Genomic DNA, 21,133 nt, shown 5'->3' with positions numbered 1-21,133 from the left:
GGAGCTGCTGTAGGGAAAGAATTGGTAGTTAGTGTAGGCTTCAAGACCCCCCAAAGGTCCTTATTAGGGCCACTGATAGCTGTGTGTTGGCTGCTGTTAGCAGTGGCAAATTTTTTTTTCTCAAAATCGCCTCTGCAGACCGTTGCACCTGGCATTAGGGACAGAAGGGCTGCATAGGCAGGGAGAGTGTTAGGAGTGAGTGTAGCCTTCAAGAACCTCAACGGTCCTTTCTAGGGCCATATTTATCCGTGTGCAGTACTGTCCAGGCTGCTGTTAGCTGTGCTGCATTTTTTTTTGCTTCTCAAAATCGCCTCTGCAGACCATTGCACCCTCCATTGATACTGCAGGGAAAGAATTGTATAGGCAGGGCGACAACACAGTTGTTATTCATTGAATATACGCAGTGCTGCCTTTTGGTGCCAAAAAACTGAAAACAAATCTATTTGTCCAGCCTCTGTCCGTCCTAAGGGCGGTGGACACGTGTGAGCTGCGTGAACAACATTGCTAAATCAGACGCACCCAGCTACGCTTTACTGCTGGCTTCGCCATTTGCTTTCCTTAATTGGGAAAAAAATACCTGCTCTCCAAGAGTTATAATAACTCTGCTACCCTCACGTTCTGTGACACATAAGCAGGGACACAGCACAGTTATTAAACTTCTCATGTTCATTGAATATACGCAGTGCTGCCTTTTGGTGGAAAAAAAATGAAAACAAATCTATTTGTCCAGCCTCTGTCCGTCCTAAGGGCGGTGGACACGTGTGAGCTGCGTGAACAACATTGCTAAATCAGACGCACCCAGCTACGCTTTACTGCTGGCTTCGCCATTTGCTTTCCTTAATTGGGAAAAAAATACCTGCTCTCCAAGAGTTATAATAACTCTGCTACCCTCACGTTCTGTGACACATAAGCAGGGACACAGCACAGTTATTAAACTTCTCATGTTCATTGAATATACGCAGTGCTGCCTTTTGGTGGAAAAAAAACTGAAAACAAATCTATTTGTCCAGCCTCTGTCCGTCCTAAGGGCGGTGGACACGTGTGAGCTGCGTGAACAACATTGCTAAATCAGACGCACCCAGCTACGCTTTACTGCTGGCTTCGCCATTTGCTTTCCTTAATTGGGAAAAAAATACCTGCTCTCCAAGAGTTATAATAACTCTGCTACCCTCACGTTCTGTGACACATAAGCAGGGACACAGCACAGTTATTAAACTTCTCATGTTCATTGAATATACGCAGTGCTGCCTTTTGGTGGAAAAAAACTGAAAACAAATCTATTTGTCCAGCCTCTGTCCGTCCTAAGGGCGGTGGACACGTGTGAGCTGCGTGAACAACATTGCTAAGTCAGACGCACCCAGCTACGCTTTACTGCTGGCTTCGCCATTTGCTTTCCTTAATTGGGAAAAAAATACCTGCTCTCCAAGAGTTATAATAACTCTGCTACCCTCACGTTCTGTGACACATAAGCAGGGACACAGCACAGTTATTAAACTTCTCATGTTCATTGAATATACGCAGTGCTGCCTTTTGGTGGAAAAAAACTGAAAACAAATCTATTTGTCCAGCCTCTGTCCGTCCTAAGGGCGGTGGACACGTGTGAGCTGCGTGAACAACATTGCTAAATCAGACGCACCCAGCTACGCTTTACTGCTGGCTTCGCCATTTGCTTTCCTTAATTGGGAAAAAAATACCTGCTCTCCAAGAGTTATAATAACTCTGCTACCTTCACGTTCTGTGACACATTAGCAGGGACACAGCACAGTTATTAAACTTAGATAATTCATTCACTAGAGGCAGTGGGGCCTTTCGTTTTCCAAAAAGGGCAAAAATTATATTTGGCCTGCAGTCTTGCGCCAATTTATTTCCTGCCTGTGAAATCAAATCACTGGTAATGCAGCATGCTGAGGGGTAGGGGTAGGCCTAGAGGACGTGGACGCGGCCGAGGACGCGGAGGGCCAAGTCAGGGTGTGGGCACAGCCCGAGCTCCTGATCCCGGTGTGTCGCAGCCGACTGCTGCGCGATTAGGAGAGAGGCACGTTTCTGGCGTCCCCACATTCATCGCCCAATTAATGGGTCCACGCGGGAGACGGTTATTAGAAAATGAGCAGTGTGAGCAGGTCCTGTCCTGGATGGCAGAAAGTGCTTCGAGCAACCTATCGTCTACCCGCAGTTCTGCGCCGTCCACTGCTGCCAATCCGAATCCTCTGTCTGCTGCTCCTCCTTCCTCCCAGCCTCCTCACTCCACTACAATAACACCTGCTCAGGAGCGGGAACACTCCCAGGAACTGTTCTCGGGCCCCTGCTTAGATTGGGCAGCAGCGGTTCCTCTCCCACCAGAGGAGTTTATCGTCACTGATGCCCAACCATTCGAAAGTTCCCGGGGTCCGGGGGATGAGGCTGGGGACTTCCGCCAACTGTCTCAACAACTTTCTGTGGGTGAGGAGGACGATGACGATCAGACACAGTTGTCTTGCAGTGAGGTAGTAGTAAGGGCAGTAAGTCCGAGGGAGCAGCGCACAGAGGATTCGGAGGAAGAGCAGCAGGGCGATGAGGTGACTGACCCCACCTGGTGTGCAACGCTTACTCAGGAGGACAGGTCTTCAGAGGGGGAGTCAAGGGCATCAGCAGGGCAGGTTGCAAGAGGCAGTGCGGTGGCCAGGGGTAGAGGCAGGGCCAGACCGAATAATCCACCAAGTGTTTCCCAAAGCGCCCCCTCGCGCCATGCCACCCTGCAGAGGCCGAGGTGCTCTAAGGTCTGGCAGTTTTTCACAGAGACGCCTGACGACCGACGAACAGTGGTGTGCAACCTTTGTTGCGCAAAGCTCAGCCGGGGAGCCAACACCAACAGCAACAGCCTCACCACCACCACCATGCGCAGACATATGATGGCCAAGCACCCCACAAGGTGGGACGAAGGCCGTTCACCGCCTCCGGTTTGCACCCCTGCCTCTCCCCCTGTGCCCCAACCTGCCACTGAGATGCAACCCCCCTCTCAGGACACAGGCACTACCGCCTCTTGGCCTGCACCCACACCCTCATCTCCGCTGTCCTCGGCCCCATCCAGCAGTGTAGTTCAGCGCACCATTCAGCCGTCGCTTGCGCAAGTGTTCGAGCGCAAGCGCAAGTACGCCGCCACGCACCCGCACGCTCAAACGTTAACCGTCCGCATAGCAAAATTCATCAGCCTTGAGATGCTGCCGTATAGGGTTGTGGAAACTGAGTCCTTCAAAAGTATCATGGAGGCGGCGGCCCCGCGCTACTCAGTTCCCAGTCGCCACTACTTTTCCTGATGTGCCGTCCCAGCCCTGCACAACCACGTCTCCCGCAACATTGTGCGCGCCCTCACCAACGCGGTTACTGCCACGGTCCACTTAACTACGGACACGTGGACAAGCACAGGCGGGCAGGGCCACTACATCTCCCTGACGGCACATTGGGTGAATTTAGTGGAGGCTGGGACAGAGTCAGAGCCTGGGACCGCTCACGTCCTACCCACCCCCAGAATTGCGGGCCCCAGCTCGGTGCTGGTATCTGCGGAGGTGTATGCTTCCTCCACTAAAGCACCCTCCTCCTCCTCCTCTGTCTCGCAATCAAGATGTGTTAGCAGCAGCATGTCGCCAGCAGTCGGTGTCGCGCGGTGTGGCAGCACAGCGGTGGGCAAGCGTCAGCAGGCCGTGCTGAAACTACTCAGCTTAGGCGATAAGAGGCACACGGCCCACGAACTGCTGCAGGGTCTGACAGAGCAGACCGACCGCTGGCTTGCGCCGCTGAGCCTCCAACCGGGCATGGTCGTGTGTGACAACGGGCGTAACCTGGTGGCGGCTCTGCAGCTCGGCAGCCTCACGCACGTGCCATGCCTGGCCCATGTCTTTAATTTGGTGGTTCAGCGGTTTCTGAAAAGCTACCCACGCTTGTCAGACCTGCTCGTAAAGGCGCGCCGGCTCTGCGCACATTTCCGCAAGTCCCACACGGATGCTGCCACCCTGCGCACCCTGCAACATCACTTTAAGCTGCCAGTGCACCGACTGCTGTGCGACGTGCCCACACGGTGGAACTCTACGCTCCACATGTTGGCCAGGCTCTATGAACAACGTAGAGCTATAGTCGAATACCAACTCCAACATGGGCGGCGCAGTGGGAGTCAGCCTCCTCAATTCCTTTCAGAAGAGTGGGCCTGGTTGGCAGACATCTGCCATGTCCTTGGTAATTTTGAGGAGTCTACCCAGGTGGTGAGCGGCGATGCTACAATCATTAGCGTCACCATTCCTCTGCTATGCATCTTGAGAAATTCCCTGCAAACCATAAAGGCAGCTGCTTTGCGCTCGGAAACGGGGGCGGGGGAAGACAGTATGCCGCTGGATAGTCAGGGCACCCTCCTGTCTATTTCTCAGCGCGTACAGGAGGAGGAGGAGGAGCATGAGGAGGATGAGGAGGAGGGGGAAGAGACAGCTTGGCCCGCTGCTGACGGTACACCGGCTGATTGCCTGTCATCCTTTCAGCGTGTATGGCCTGAGGAGGAGGAGGAGGAGGAGGAGGATCCTGAAAGTGATCTTCCTAGTGAAGACAGCCATGTGTTGCGTACAGGTACCCTGGCACACATGGCTGACTTCATGTTAGGATGCCTTTCTCGTGACCCTCGCGTTGCACGCATTCTGGCCACTACGGATTACTGGGTGTACACACTGCTCGATCCACGGTATAAGGAGAACCTGCCCACTCTGATTCCCGAAGAGGAAAGGGGTTCGAGAGTGTTGCTATACCACAGGACCCTTGCGGACAAGCTGATGGTAAAATTCCCAGCCGACAGCGCTAGTGGCAGAAGGCGCAGTACCGAGGGCAAGGTAGCAGGGGATGTGCGTAGATCGAGCAGCATGTACATCCCAGGCAGTGCAACAGTCTTTAAGGGCCTGGCCAGCTTTATGGCTCCCCACCAAGACTGTGTCACCGCTCCCCAGTCACGGCTGAGTCGGCGGGAGCACTGTAAAAGGATGGTGAGGGAGTACGTAGCGGATCGCACGACCATCCTTGGTGACGCCTCTGCCCCCTACAACTACTGGGTGTCGAAGCTGGACATGTGGCCTGAACTAGCGCTGTATGCCCTGGAGGTGCTTGCTTGTCCTGCGGCTAGCGTGTTGTCGGAGAGGGTGTTTAGTGCGGCTGGGGGAATCATCACAGATAAGCGTAGCCGCTTGTCAACCGACAGTGCCGACAGGCTAACACTCATCAAGATGAACAAAGGCTGGATTTCCCCCGACTTCTGTTCTCCACCAGCGGACAGCAGCGATACGTAAGCAATACGTAGGCTGCACCCGCGGATGGAAGCTACGTTCTCTCTCACCATCCAAAACGGGGACATTTCTGCTTCATCAATCTGTGTCTAATATTCCTCCTCCTCCTCCTCCTGCTCCTCCTCCTGAAACCTCACGTAATCACGCTGAACGGGCAATTTTTCTTAGGGCCACAAGGCTCACTCAAATAATTTTTCAGAACAATTTTTATAAGTTTCAATGCGCTTAAAAGCATTGGAACTTTAACTTGAACCAATTTTTCGTTACACTGGGCTGCCTCCAGGCCTAGTTACCACTTAAGCCACATTAACCAAAGCGATTAATGGGTTTCACCTGCCCTCTTGGCTGGCCATGGCCAATTTTTGGGATGTACATTAGTACTGTTGATACAGCAATTTTTGTGGGCCCTCGCCTACAGTGTAATCAAATTAATTTTTAGCCCACCTGCATTACAGCTGACGTTACCTCAGCTGTGTTGGGCAATGCAATGGGATATTTTTATGTACCGCCGGTGGGTTCCAGGGAGCCACCCATGCTGTAGGTGCACACTGAGTTTTTAATACATCTGTACACTTCTAAAGAACCCGTCTGACTGGGGCATGCAGTGTGGGCCGAAGCCCACCTGTATTACGCACGACATTACTACCTCAGCTGTGTTGGGCAATGCAATGGGATATTTCTATGTACCGCCGGTGGCTTCCTGGCACCCACCCAGGCAGTGGGTCCACAGGGAGTTTAACCTACATGTGTCCACTTGTAAAGAACCCCAGTCTGACTGGGGCATGCAGTGTGGGCCGAAACCCACCTGCATTAACCCTTTCCAGTCCACTGTGTGACCTGTGAAGACATTAGGGTTTAAGGCTGTACAGCTCCGTTGTTGGTAGACGTCCGTCGGGGTTCTCTTACTGTATATTGCCAGCCTCTCTGCTGTCGGAGCCTATCCTACGTGTCAGCTCATGCAGTACTGGCTTTAGCCAGCATATAGCGCCGTTGTATAACAGCAGAAAAAGAGTAAGCCCCCTAGGAAAACCATATACAAATTGGATTGGAAAGGGTTAAGCACAACATTACTACCTCAGCTGTGTTGGGCAATGCAATGGGATATTTCTATGTACCGCCGGTGGCTTCCTGGCACCCACCCATGCTGTAGGTGCACACTGAGTTTTTACTACATCTGTACACTTATAAAGAACCCCAGTCAGACTGGGGCATGCAGTGTGGGCCAAAGCCCACCTGCATTAAGCACGACATTACTACCTCAGCTGTGTTGGGCAATGCAATGGGATATTTCTGTGTACCGCCGGTGGGTTCCAGGGAGCCACCCATGCTGTGGGTCGACAGGGACTTCACAATAGGGAGTTGTACCTGCCTGTGTCTATGAATTAAAAAGCCCGGTCTGACTGGGGCATGCAGACACCTTGACAGAATGAATAGTGTGTGGCACATAGGTTCCCCATTGCTATGCCCACGTGTGCAGCTCCTGATGGCGGTGGCACAGGATTCTATTTCTCATTGCTTCTGTACAGCATTGTGGGCTATCGCTCCGCCACTTTTAAAGAGGGTCGCTGCCTAGCCGTGCCAACCTCTGCAGTGTGTGCCTGCGGTCCCTCGTCATGGCAGACGCAATTCTAAATAGACATGAGCGTGGTGTGGCATGAGGGCAGCTGAAGGCTGCCCAGGGACACTTTGGTGTGCGCTGTGGGGGGGGAGGGGGGGCGGTTGGGCAGCATGTAACCCAGGAGAAGTGTCAGTGGAGTGTCATGCAGGCAGTGATTGTGCTTTGTTGGAGGTAGTGTGGTGCTTAGCAAAGGTATGCCATGCTAATGAGGGCTTTTCAGAAGTAAAAGTTGTTGGGGGGGGGGGTGGCCCACTCTTGCCGCTATTGTGGCTTAATAGTGGGACCTGGGAACTTGAGATGCAGCCCAACATGTAGCCCCTCGCCTGCCCTATCCGTTTCTGTGTCGTTCCCATCACTTTGTTGAATTGCCCAGATTTTCACACATGAAAACCTTAGCGAGCATCGGCGAAATACAAAAATGCTCTGGTCGCCCATTGACTTCAATGGGGTTCGTTGTTCGAAACGAACCCTCGAGCATCCCGGGAAGTTCGTTCCGAATAACGAACACCCGAACATTTTGGTGTTCGCTCATCTTTAATAAATAGTATATAGATAGCAAATAGATAGATAGTATATAGATAGTAGATAGCTAGTATATAGATAGATATGGGATGGATAGATAGATAGTATATAGATATATATGGGATAGATAGATAGTATATAGATAGATATTAGATATATAGATAGATAGTGTATAGATAGATAGTGTATACATAGATGAATGAATAGATAGATAGATAGTATATAGATAGCAGATAGATAGTATATAGATAGATATGGGATAGATAGATAGATAGATAGACACGTGTTCAAAAAACGCAGCTTAAAATCGTGGCATTTTTACCGGAATTTCGAGCAGCGTTTTTGAACACAGGTTACAGCGTCTGACGGCGCTTTTCCATGCACCCCATCATTGTGAAGAGGTGTGTTAAAAACCACGACAACGCAAAAATAGAACAGACAGCTCTCGAAAATCACAGCGTTAGAAACACCGTGTTCGAGTGTAGGTTTAAGTAAGCTCATTAAAATCTCTGGGAGTGTTGTACCGCGGTTAGTACGGTGCTCAGGACACCACGCTAATAGCGGTAAAAAGCGGTGTGTGTCTGAGTGGCCTGTGGGGCTACAAACAAATTTTCATGTGCAGGAAATGCGTCATGTTTGGAAAGATTACGCCAAGGGGCAGCTCATGTATGCAGCACGATCTAGGTATGGGTACGGGGGAGTGTGGGGTGGAGGCCCAAGGGGGGGCCCCGAGCTGAACTTTTGCACCCGGGCCCCTGAGCCCTTAGGTACGCCCCTGGTAGTATGAGACTGACTCTGTAAATCTTATAGCTCTACTTTGCTTGTGTCAATTAAATAAAACCTTGTAATCAATCCAGTGAATTATAATGTCTTAAAAATAGGAAAGATAGGAATTTTAAGGTACATTCTTGCTGTTATTTGTGTAAATGTCAGTTCTGTGATTGGTTGGATGTGTGTATACTTGCTAAATGGTGTTTCAGCGTGATAATGTCCTGTAGGAGAAATGAGTGTTCCTATTATGGGAAAATAATTACCAACAATTAATGGTTGCATGTTGTTTATAGCAATTGAATGTATTTGTATGCAAGATGAGGAGAGTTGTAGAACTTCTGTAACTTTTTCTTTGTTTGTTTATCACATACAGCCACTTGCTTGCGGCACTCTGCTTTCTCTGTCTTGGTGTGATCGGTGGGCATCCTAATGTGTCCTGTATAAACTATCTCATGCTTCTGTGAGTCTCCTGTAGGCTTTCTGAGCTGGCATGGTCACCAGTTCTGTCTATATATGTGTATCTTGCTGCATTTGTCTGCTACCAGTTCCTTCTGGTCCTGAGTTTCACCCCTATAGGGATAGTCAGACCTGAGGTTCCAGCACAGGACTGCTCTTATGAGGGTGGTCATTCTGCTTATAAGGAGGGGTCTACCATTCTCCCTGCAGCCAAGGGTCAGTTCCGCTTTCCCTGTCTAAAGTCCATCTATCTGAGGAGTCGGCTACTATCCGCTCAGGGACTGTCCTCAGCTGGTCTGGTTGGTGCGGTGTATCCACAATTTCCTGAACTCCGTAAGAGCAGTAAACATTGTATGTGTGGAGGATCATATGGTTCTTAATATTTGTATGAGAGACACAAACTTGACCGCATGGATGGATGAGTTAATGACCAATATTCAGGCTGTGATTAATGTAAAATGTGTGATGCAGATATTGACTGGGAATAAAAGTTTCTTCCCCCCCCCCCCCCCCTCTGCATAAGACTTTACTTGTTTGTGATGTGAATTTGCAGATTGTAAATTTCAAATGAAAGCATGAAGAAGCATGTGAACAGCCGGAATCAAAGGTGTGTAGCTAGATGATGTAAAGGTACGCAATCATTCCTCTCTTGTCCACAAAGGAGGGGTGTTGAGAATCTTGGGCAGTCAGGAAAAGTTTTTTTCTCAAATTTGATGAGACATTGCCGGCAGGATCAGATTGATAATGAATTTGCTTAAAAGATATCACATTTGCAATGTGGATAGATGTTTGTGGATTATTCTGCCCTGTTGTAACTCAGGTCTCTGTTATTGGCACTGACATCTTACAGGCCTTATCTGCATCCATCCAATTTTTACAGGATGGATCGGTACGGATTGAGACCTCAGGTGCCAGTTCAGAAGAGTTTTGCAAGCTAACAGCTCTCTTCATGGAGCCAGCTTATGTGTTTGTCCTGATAGCCGCTGAATAAATCCAACTTTCCGTGGTTCCTGACAAATTGTGGGCCACCTCCTAGATAGACATAGAAAAATTGAATGTCCCCCCATCCCCCCTCCGATTGTATATCTGAAACCAGGATACACACCTCTGGGTCGAACAGTATCCCTTTAGTTTCTCGCAAGAAAATGCTGTTGGGGAATAAGTGGGAGACTTGGTTTAAATTGACACTTTGCGCGCGATACGTTCTCCAGCAAACATCCCTCTTTTTTCTAGTCAAGGAAAAAGGCACAAAAAGGTCAGCCAGACACCTACCACATGGTCCATGACCTCTGCGAGGGGAACAAGGTTACGTTTCTGAACTACCCCCTAATTGTCCTCACCCCTCATGACATCCAGAGCATACTCACGCAAGTGCAACTCAAGCACTTATCTCTGGCCTGTCATATCCAGGCCCTTCTCATGCTTCCTAGCATTTCTTTTCAATGTTGTACTACCTTGAACCCGGCTATTCATCTTCTAAATGAGTATCCATGTTCAAATGGGAGAGGGGGCAGCATAGGTGATCTAGGTATTGCAGATTAGCTATTTTTAAATTTTTTGCAACAAGATTCTGATCTATTTGAAATAGAATATCATCATGATTATCTAGCATTGATGCAACAAGAAAATTCAGGTTTTAAACAGTTACTGGAATTCCTGTTGACAATGCATATTTTAAACTTTTTGTAGATGGTCCAGGGTGAGGATTGATGACTCCATACCAGATATGCAGTGGTCACACAAAAAGATGTCCTAAAAGCAGAAGCTCTGCCTCTGCATCTCTCAGCACAAGAAGCGGAACTGAAGGCATGTAGAGTGGTAGGAGGTAAGACGGCAAAAATTTACACGGATTCCAGGTATGCATTTGGCTTAGCTCATGATTACAGCCCAATATGGAAGACCAGACAGTTTCGTACCTCAGCAGGACAGCCAATTAAGAATGGTGCAGCGGTGCAGAGTTTCATGGAGGCCCTACTTCTACCTGACAAAGTGGAAAGCTCACACTAATTCCTACACTGGAGAAGCAAGAGGCAACGCCCTCACCGACAGCAAAGGAAGCAGCCCTCAAGCTGTGGAAGAGAGAAGAAAAGAAGATACTGACAAAAACTTGGACATTGACAAAAACTTGGACATTGATAAAAATTTGGACATTGATATGCTAAGGACTTTACAATTATAAGCCAGCAAGGAAGAAAAGAATAAGGGGACTAAAAATTGGAGCAGCAGGACAGGATGGCGTGTGGCGAACAGTCAACAGAACTTGCCTGCTACAGTCCCTGTATCCCATGATGGCCAAGCTGATGCACAAAAAGATGCACCTATCAAAAGCAGCAATGATGTTGACGCATGAATGAGGACAGGGGGCTCCTGGGTTCTCTGTAGCTGCTGCATCATTTGTCCAGTCTTGCATGATCTGTGCCATAAGCAACACAGGACAGAAGGTAAAAGTGCCACAAAAACACTTGCCTAGACCACTCCACCCATTTCAGAGATTGCAAATTGACTAAATTCAGCTCCCACCTGTTAGGAAGTATGAATATGTGCTTGTTGTTGTTGATGTCTTTTTAGGTTGGAGGCCTACTCTGTTACCAAGGTAAACAAGCAGGTAACCATAAAGAAGCTTATGAATTAGGTAATCTGCAGATATGGGGTACTGGAAGTGATTGAGTCAGACAGAAGTACACACTTTACAGATGAAATAATGCAACACATTATGTCTGCTCTGGGTATATCCCGGGCCTTTCACACACCCTACCATCCACAGAGTAGTGGGAAAGTAGAAAGGATGAACAGTACCTTGAAATTAAAAATGCAAAAGGCAATGGAGGAAACAGGCAAACCTTGGACTTCCATTAGCCATTTTCTCAGTTATGTACATACCTAGCAGCAGAGAAAGAAAAATAATAATAAATAAAAAGTTCTGAGATAGCTTTCAATTTACATATGACAGTATTTAGACCACTGTCATAGATTTTTGCTCAGACTTCGTCTCATAGAATGTCACTTTTACCTACAGTGCACCCTGCTCATGCCATTCAACGTGTCAGCATTGCAACACCCTAAGTCCAGCTACCTTGCTACATCTGGAAAAGGAAGGAAGTGGGAATAATCACCTGATAGTTTTTTTCCTTTCAGCTTGATACACATGACTTTGCACTAGCTAGCAGCCCAGGAGACAGGGGATTAAGTCATGTTGATCAGTCATTAGATAACCCTGATTTTGCACTCTTTGTGGATGGATCGAGGTATGGTCAAGTAGGCAGGTTCTATACAGGGTATGTTGTGCTCTCCTTACCCATCTGGAGAGTGAGGTCATTCTTGAAAGCAAATGAAAAAGCAATTAAAAACAGAAAAGGTGTACAATAACTGAGGTCAGCTCTCTTGCTGCCTGAGATAGTGGCCTGAAAACGCAACAAAAGGCCACTCTAAGGATGGCACAAAAGAGGCAACCGTAAATCACCCGGCTGATCAGGCTGTAAAGAGACAGCCACACAGAAGCCCAGACTTGATCCTCCAGGGGTTGGGGTGGTACAGGTACCCTCCCGGACATCACCATCGGTGGATTATGACCTGTTGATTCAGTTACAAAAGAAGGAAACCAAAGGGGGAGAAAGGAACACTGGGAACCAGCAAGAGGGGCAGAGAGACACCTGGAAATAAATGGATGGTATCCAACAAGCCTTTTCTCCCACAGGCCCCTATCCCGTCATGGCTCCGGCCTCCCATGGAAATACATACGTGTCCAAAACAGCTATGACAAATGTGGCTGCTAGTCATTGGTCTGCACCAGGATTTAGCGTCACAGCAGCTAAACACATGCAGGGCTGCCTGATTTGTGCACAGAACAATGTGGGTAGGTCTATATAGGCTCCCATGCAGTGCACCCCTCGTCCCAACTACCCATTCCAGCATCTTTAAGTAGACTACTTCCAACTGCCAAGGATGGGCAGGTATGATTTTCTTCTGGTCTGTCTAGCTCCATTCTCAGGGTATCCAGTCTGGCATACCGGTTCACAAATGCCACCACCAAAAACTGATCTCCGAGGTGGTATACAGGTTCAGAGTACAAGAGACAACTGAGAGTGACCGAGGGACTCCCTCCATGGAAGAAGTGATGCAGAAAAGTAATGAAAGTGTTGTGGATAGAACTGGCTTTTTATGCTCCATACCATCCACAAAGCAGTGGTAGAGCAGAAAGTTTAAATGGTACCTTAGAAACCACGATCCAGAAGGCCACGGCAGAGCTCAATAGACCATGGACCGAGTGCCTCCCCGTTGTACTCTTCTCCATAAGGTACACACCTGACAGAATAGGCCTCAGCCCATATGAGGTACTTTTTAGGTCGGTCCCAAGGTTAGGATTGTATTTACCATGATAACTCCAGATTCAGCCTGGTAGCTTGACAAACTGTGTTATTGCTCTTACAAAACACTTAACTAATGTATATTCTCCAGTGTTTGCTTCCCTTCCAGAGCCTGATAGCTTAGAAGGAACTCATTCTGTGAAACTAGGAGATTGGCTGGTAAATAAAAGACACGTTCGCAAACCTTTAGAACTCAGACTTGGTCCATAACAGGTGTTTCTGACCACCGCTACAGATGTTCAGCTGGAAGGACAAATCTAATTGGATAAATGCATCTCATTGCAAGAGAGTCTTCCCACCACAATGAACATACACTTTTCTCCTAGGTTGTTCAATCCCTGTTATCTTTCTCACAGCTATGGTTCCAGAACTAAGGTTCTTAAGGGTCTAACTAGCCTCTCTAAAGAACTACTGTGTTTCCCCGAAAATAAGACAGTGTCTAATATTAATTTTTGTTCAAAAAGGTTTAACTTTTTTACATGCATAGCTGCCTGGACACTATTTAAATTGACTTTTTAAATTAACTGTTAGCAGGGCTTAATTTTGGAGTAGGGCTTATATTTTTAAGCATCCTCAAAAATCATTTTGCATTCTCAAAAATTCTGGAAAATCATGCTATGTCTTATTTTCAGGGTGTGTCTTATTCTCAGGGAAACAGGGTAGCAGCAAATTCTGGCATCTCTGACCACTTTTGATGACTGCTGGACTGATACTTTTGGCAGCTGGACCCACCAGATTTCAACTTTTCCTAGAACTTTAGTGACTATTCTTGCTGACACTGCTATTATTGACTGCATTATTCCGTGCCTTCAAGGGATTTTCCCAAAGAATCTTAACAAAGTTTTCCCTGTTATGTATGATGATGCTTTGCCTTTTACTACTGATCCTGAAGCTGAATCTGCTTTTGATTAACCCTCTCCTCTTGCAGTTCCTTCCTATGACAGTTTTTCTCGTGAGCATAGGGGTTCATCAGTTGGGGGATCCGGGGAATACCGGCACTTGCCACTAGGGCAGGTGTAAGTACCTGACTAGCTGTTCCCCTAGCTGCTCTAAGACACAAAAAAGGAGGGACTGTTATAGTAATGATATTTGTATGCTATATATCATTTATTATCTTGTCATGTGTTTCTTATATCAGCTTAGGCAAATATATATATATATATATATATATATATATATATATATATATATATATATTTCTGTTATATCTACTCTCTTGCAAAAGGTTAGCACTTAAACGTGTTCATTTACAAATTTGTTCAGAATGTGTTAGACCTTTGTATCTTCCTCCCACTCATGTTTCTCACAGAGTAGTTGCACATTCTGATTGGATAAGCTTCTCATTTACTGATAATGCTATATGCTTCTTCCAAATTCTTTCACTTTTGATACTATACTAACGTGTGAATCATTATCATTGGACTAACCAATCCTGTATGAGCACACTAACTCTTTTTTGTATACTCTTAGTTTGTGACATAACAGTTGTCTGTAAAAGCGATTGTATTCTTTTGAATAAATCAGAAGCATACTAGCTACATACAGATCATGGTGTCAATCTGTTACCTTTTGTGCACAAACTTCTGAATATCTCATTTGGCCCACGCAGTGAATGTAAGAGGAGCTCTATTAGCTCCGATAGCAGTAGGCATTTGGATGACATTAGGAAACAAGCAATCCTGGAGGTCCCAAAACCACAAACAAATTATGTCCTTTTTGGGGATGAGGAACTTCTGCAGAGCCTGGATCACAAATTATGCATCCTTGTCAGTGCCTCTTACCAGACTCATCTATGATGAACCTCTGGCTGCTGCTGACAAGATCCAGTGGGATGCACCCTTTGAGGAAGCCTTTGTTACATTAAAACAGACTCTGGTGGGCACATCAGTTTGGGGCTGCCAAACTATAACAAGCCCTTTGTGCAAACTGTTAACTCAAGGGAAGGGTAAATGACCTCTATGTTTACTCAGGAACACTCTTCCAGACTAGATCTACCGGTAGTAGCCTGCGCACTCCCACCCTGTGTACAAGCGGTAGTACCGGCAGTTGAAGCAGTCAAATCTGCCACTATGGTACTGTTCCACCCACTCACACTGAAAGTACCGCACAAAGTTGCAGTTCTACTCCTACAAAACAAAATTTCATATCTAAGTTCTTCTAGACATTTCTCCTGCATGACACTACTGCTCTCACAGCCACGCCTGACAATTGAGAGATGTACTACACTCAATCCATCTACCTTACTGCCTATCAGAAGGTACTCCACACAACTGTCTAGGAGAGATAGCACAAAATGTGTTACCCAGACCAAAGCTGAATACACTCTCTTTGTAGATGGCACCAACGCCACTGGATATTCTGTGGTTACACTAGAATAGAACATTATAGCTGGGTTCTTGCCAAAACACTAATCTGAACTGGTAGCTCTGACTAAGGCTTGTCAGTGGACACAAGGTAAAAAGGTCACCATTTAGATATGCAGCAGTATTGAGCCATGGCCTTTGCCATGTCTCAATAGAAGGGATGGTTGCACTAATATCTAAAGTATTCACAAGCGTATGGCATCACAAATTACTCTAAAAAAACATTTTTTGTTTGCCCTATATTGTTTGTTCTAAAATACAATGCACAAGGGAATAGAGGACCAAAAAGGGGGCATGTTCCAACATTTTAGTATCTATTCTGCACATTTCTATGAATTATATTGAATTAAACAAATGTGAAGGTAAAAATATTGTCTAGTTATTATAGATGCTTTAACCATGTGGATATAAGTGTTTCCCAAAGGTCAGTTGGATGCAGCCACAGTGGCTAAAGCATTACTAAGGAAAAAAAACAGGTGATTGGGTCCTTATCAAAGTGATAAAGAAAAAGAACTGGCAAACCCCAAAGTGGGAAGGATTCTACCAAGTACTCCCTGCCACCCCCACAGCAATTAAGATTGCTGAAAGACAAACCTGGATTCACCTGTCCCATTGTAAAAAGATTTTACAGGCAGAGCAGGGACAGTCTGCTGGAGGTTCCACGAATAGTCCGGTGACTGGGGGAGATACTACATAAGGTGGTTGATGTCTCTAAGCCAGAGAAGTATTTAAACCCCATACCCACGGAGAACCTTCAGTGCAGGATGGGAGGGATAGTTTTACTTTTGGGAATATCGGTGAGTCTGGAGAACATTTTTTGTTGGGGGTAACCAGGGAACCATTGCAGGGGAATGTCTGAACCAACACGGTGGGATAGAACTGGTAAAGCTCTTAATTTAATTTTTACAGAAGGAGTGACCAGCACCATTTTGGTAGATATGTGTCAGATGACGGACTGTGGGGATCAAGCTGAAGCAAAGAAGCTTACCTGGGAAGACAAATACATCTATTTCATCCTCTTCGGGACTGAGTGTAAAGGATGGATTCCGGCCCTATGGACCACGGTGGCACAGGATTGTGGTTATACAAAGTTTTAAAAAAAGGTTATCAATAATAAAGGCAATAATTCTCCATGCACGCGTAGCAAAGATTGTAATCAATTGTTGATCACACAGCAAAATCCTACCTTAACAGACCAAAGGTTGTTTGCTATAGGTGCATGCGTATCTGGAATAAATCCAATAGGACATTTCTTTATACAAGTAATTCAAAATAAAACATAATACATGGAAGTAACTAAGTGACACAGAGTGAGACAATGGTTGAAGACTTGGGTGACACTATAAAGTTCACAAATCTCACAATGGAAGACCAGCTAGCTGTAGAAGGTGGATATAAGGAAAAGAATAAGTGGTTAAAGGATGCTTGATTCTGGCAAACCTCTGATGAAGCTGCAGTTTCACTTTCCCCCTCACCCTTACCTTTCAGCCTTTCATCTTTAGAGTTCAGTGAGAAGAAGGGAGGGGGTGTGTGACTGACCTTGCAAATTCTTACAGCAGTATTCTTCTGCGTAAATGGAATAGAAACTTGTAATGAACTAAGTGAAGTATACTGCCGTAAAAATAGAAAAGATAGGAATTTTAAGGTATATTCTTGTTATTTCTGTACATGTCAGTTCTGTAATTGGTTGGACGTGTGTATAATTGCTAAATTGTGTTATTGTTGTGTTTTCTCTGTGAGAATGTCCTGCAGGAGAAATGAGTTGTTGATAACCTTTATGTGAGACCTGAGTGTCCATATTAAGGGAAAAATATTACAATGAAACTACATTTAGCTGAAGAATTCAAGAAACAGTTAAAGCTTTCTTTATCTTACTTCATCATCTCTCCTTTATAAGAGAAATTCAGGAGAGGGGGTTGTTTAGCTTGGAGGATCAAGCGACTCTGCAGATGATTGGAGTAGTAGAAGTTGCATGAATTTTTATGCTATGCAGTAAACATTGTGTGTAGAGAATTATATGGTTATTAATATTTATGAGAGAGAAAGACTTGACCACATGGATAGATGAAAGTTAATGACAAATGTTCAAGAGGGGGTTGTCTAGGTTGGAGGATCAAGCGACTATGCAGATCATTGGAGTAGTAGTAGTTGTGTGAATTTTTATGCTATGCAGTAAACATTGTGTGAAGAGTATTATATGGTTATTAATATTTATGAGAGAGAAAGACTTGACTGCACGGATAAATGAAAGTTAATGACAAGTGTTCAAGCTGTGATAAATCTAAAATGTATGATTAAGCTGGTTAACTCTATGTACACCCCACAGATAAGTGATTCATGTTATACATTGAGTTTGCTGTTTCCACCTGTGTGCGAGGACCAAATACCACTTGCTGTTGTCTCCTATCCTGGAATTATACTTGCTTCACACTACCTGGTAATGGGACTAATTCAGACTACGGGAGACTGCCTGAGGGACACTGTGCAGAGAGGATAACAGTAAAGGGCACATTGTTTTCTGGGATATGGCCTGAACAACAAAGAGCATGGGCAGATGTGTGGTGGTTGTGTGGTGACAGGCGACTAAAACAAGTGCCAGGTTCAGGCCCTGGTGGGGATTGTGCCTTGGTACAGCTGATAGTGCCTGTGCACTTCATGACCTCAGAGGGCAATAGTGAGGGCCTGTCCAGAGAACTAGAGACACCTCTCCCAAAGGTTCCTTTGATGCCAATGTTTACATTGAAGCAATCGGAGTCCCAAGGGGGCTACCGAACAAGTATGAGGCGAGGCATCAGATAACTGCGGGGTTTGAGTCTTTTCTTGCATGGTGGGTAACAGTGAATAAATATGTAGACTGGATTAATTACATATACTATAACCAACAGAGATTTGTTAATTATACAAGAAATGCAATCAAGGGCTCAGCAGAGCTGCTATATTTTATGTATCCGAGGACTGCTACAAAACCTTATTGACACTTCCATCACCAAAACTATGTTCCAAAATATACAAGATGACGAAGAACAAGATGACTTACTGGGTCAAGTGTCCACCTCTGTATGACAAGTGATGGTTAAAAATTCTATAAAGAAAGTGCTATTTTACTTTTATGATTTTATGGTGTGAAATTTTTATTCCAGTGTGTTCTGATTGTGTACAAGGGGAATGCTCCAAAAATGTATTTGAGACATAATCTTACTAAGATACAGTGTTGATGTATTGATCTAAAGTGGTGAATGTTTAGAAAATTGTTGATCAATATATCAGTTAATGGTTTTTGCTATTAGATTGTAGACTAGAAAGATATAGCATTCTGCTAGTTTAAGTAGTGAAGGGGTAAAATGTAACCATTTCTATATACCAGTGTGTGTATGTTACTGACAAAGATAAGAAAGTCCTACAGGCCCCCTGCCTTGCATTCCTTCCTAATGAAATAACGGTTTCTTTGTATGTTATAGTTACACCTTAAGGCCTTAGTCAGACGGGCTTTTTTTGCGCGATTTGCGCATGCGCATGCGTCCGGCGATTTTCTAAAACCATTGCTTTGCAATGGTATCGGACACATGAGCGCTTTTTATGCGCTATTCCGATAAATTATAGAACAGAAATCGCAGATCGCACCTATCTGCGATTCCTGTTCTCTTCTGTATATGCGCTCAATGGGGCCGGCGGCAGCAGCGCCGACCCCATTGAGAACATATAGAAGACAAATCATTTTTCTCTGCCACAGCTGTAACAGCTGTGGCAGAGAAGAACGATGTTTGCCCATTGAATTCAATGGAGCCAGCAATACAGCCGGCTCCATTGAAAGCAATGGGCTGCCGGCATGCGCGGGATGAATTGTCGGGAAGGGCTTAAATATATAAGCCCTTCCCTGCAATTCATCCAGAAAAGTGTTAAAATAAAAAATATATATATACTCACCTGCTCCCTGCAGCCAGAGTTCCGCGCGGCCGGCCTGCAGTGGGTGTGAAGGGGGTGTGAGTCAGACCTGCCCCCTGATTGGCTCCATTGAAGACAGCGGTCTGCTGGCACCACCAAATTGTTTTTCAGGGAAGAGCTTTACATATAGGCTCTTAACTGAAAAGGAAAAATTTTGGTGAAAAAAAAAAAAAAAAGCAGCCAATCACAGGCAGCTCTCACCTGTCATTCGTTCGGGGAGCAACACAGTGCAGGGGACAGCAGGAGAAGACGCGGCTGTGCCCTGGCAGCTGAAGAGCGGTGAGTACCTATTTTTTTTACTATTTTAAAAGGCTTTTCAGGGAAGGGCTTATGAAGCCCTTCCCTGCAAAGCCACTAACAGCTGCCAGGGCTCAGCAGGGACTTCTGCCGCTGTCCCCAGCTCTGTAGCGCTGCTGAGCTATCAGCAGCTGGGGATTTAAAATCCCCTCCTGCTTGTAGCTCTGATTCTGATTGGCTAAAGCAATTCAGCCAACCACAATCAGAGCTACCAGCAGGCAGGGATTTTAAATCCCCGGCTGCTGATAGCTCAGAACTACAGAGCCTGGGACAGCGCTAGAAGTCGCGGCTGAGCCCTGGCAGCTGAAGGGAGGTGAGAATTGTTTTTTTGTTTTTTTTTTGCACTATTTTAAATGGCTCTTCAGGGAAGGGCTTATGAAGCCATTGACAGGATGCCGGCAGCAGGATTCTCTACCGCAGCTGTCATGTGTGACAGCTGCGGTTGAGAATTGAAGAATTCCTTTTGCTGCATCTGGCACAGATGTGGCAGATGTAGCAGCAGGGAATTCTTTTAACTAGCGGGGGTGAAGGATACATCTGCCGCATACGGCAGATGTGTTCTTCATGCCCGCGGGGGTCACAGCAGCGGCGGAGAGGTAAGTTTTTTTTTATTCTTTTTTTGTTTTGCACTAAAATGTTTCTTTTTCAGGGAAAGGCTTATATGTAAAGCCCTTCCCTGGAAAAGAATGCAGGGCACCGGCAGAGCATTGTTTTCAACGGAGCTGCCGGCAGCAGCTGCGGCTCCATTGACAACAAGCACACAGCTGTGTTCACGCGTGCTTTTGCTCGTACCTAGGTGCGGACGTATGTACGCACCAAAACACGCTCGTCTGAACGCACCCTAAAGGTATAACTTATGCTAATCATTTTAGTTGTAGCCTAATATGTATTCTTATTAGTTTTGAAAGTATACACATTTCCTGTGATGTAATTTATGATATATAAACCCCATGCAAATTTGAATAAACACACAAATTCTCCTTACAGTGTGCATGTGACGTGCAGGTACCAGAGCTGTTTGTGATGTGCGTATAGCAGACTTGTGTATGTGTGACATGCTTGTAACAGAGCTGCTTGTGTGTGATGTGCATGTAGCAGAGCTATTATCTATCAAACAGCCTAGTGGCGCAATGATGGTGACATCATCACAGGCCCTAAACCAGCAGGTCCTAAAATAGCAGCTGTATGCTTACTACTCCAACCCTTTTCAATATACCATATTAGTAAGTGTGTGTGGCAGAGCTGTGTGTGTTTGACATTGCAACACCAGCAACACTGGTACTAGAATATCCTAATAATTACAAATAACGTTTATAATATGCAGAGCGATTTTCTTTTCATTTATTATGTAGTGAGCCCCTCCAGTATATATGTTAGTTTGTATTACCTTGCTTAGTTATTACTTTCTATTTGAAACTCCTGGCCACCTCCTCCTTAGATGGTCACGTGATCTCAATTTTGACCAGCGCAGGTTTAGTTGGGGTTATATCTTCAGTTTCTAGTCAGTTG

The sequence above is a fragment of the Eleutherodactylus coqui genome, chromosome 12, assembly GCF_035609145.1.
Source record: "Eleutherodactylus coqui strain aEleCoq1 chromosome 12, aEleCoq1.hap1, whole genome shotgun sequence".
In the NCBI taxonomy this organism is placed as follows: Eukaryota; Metazoa; Chordata; class Amphibia; order Anura; family Eleutherodactylidae; genus Eleutherodactylus; species Eleutherodactylus coqui.
Note: the sequence above shows the minus strand (reverse complement) of the source record.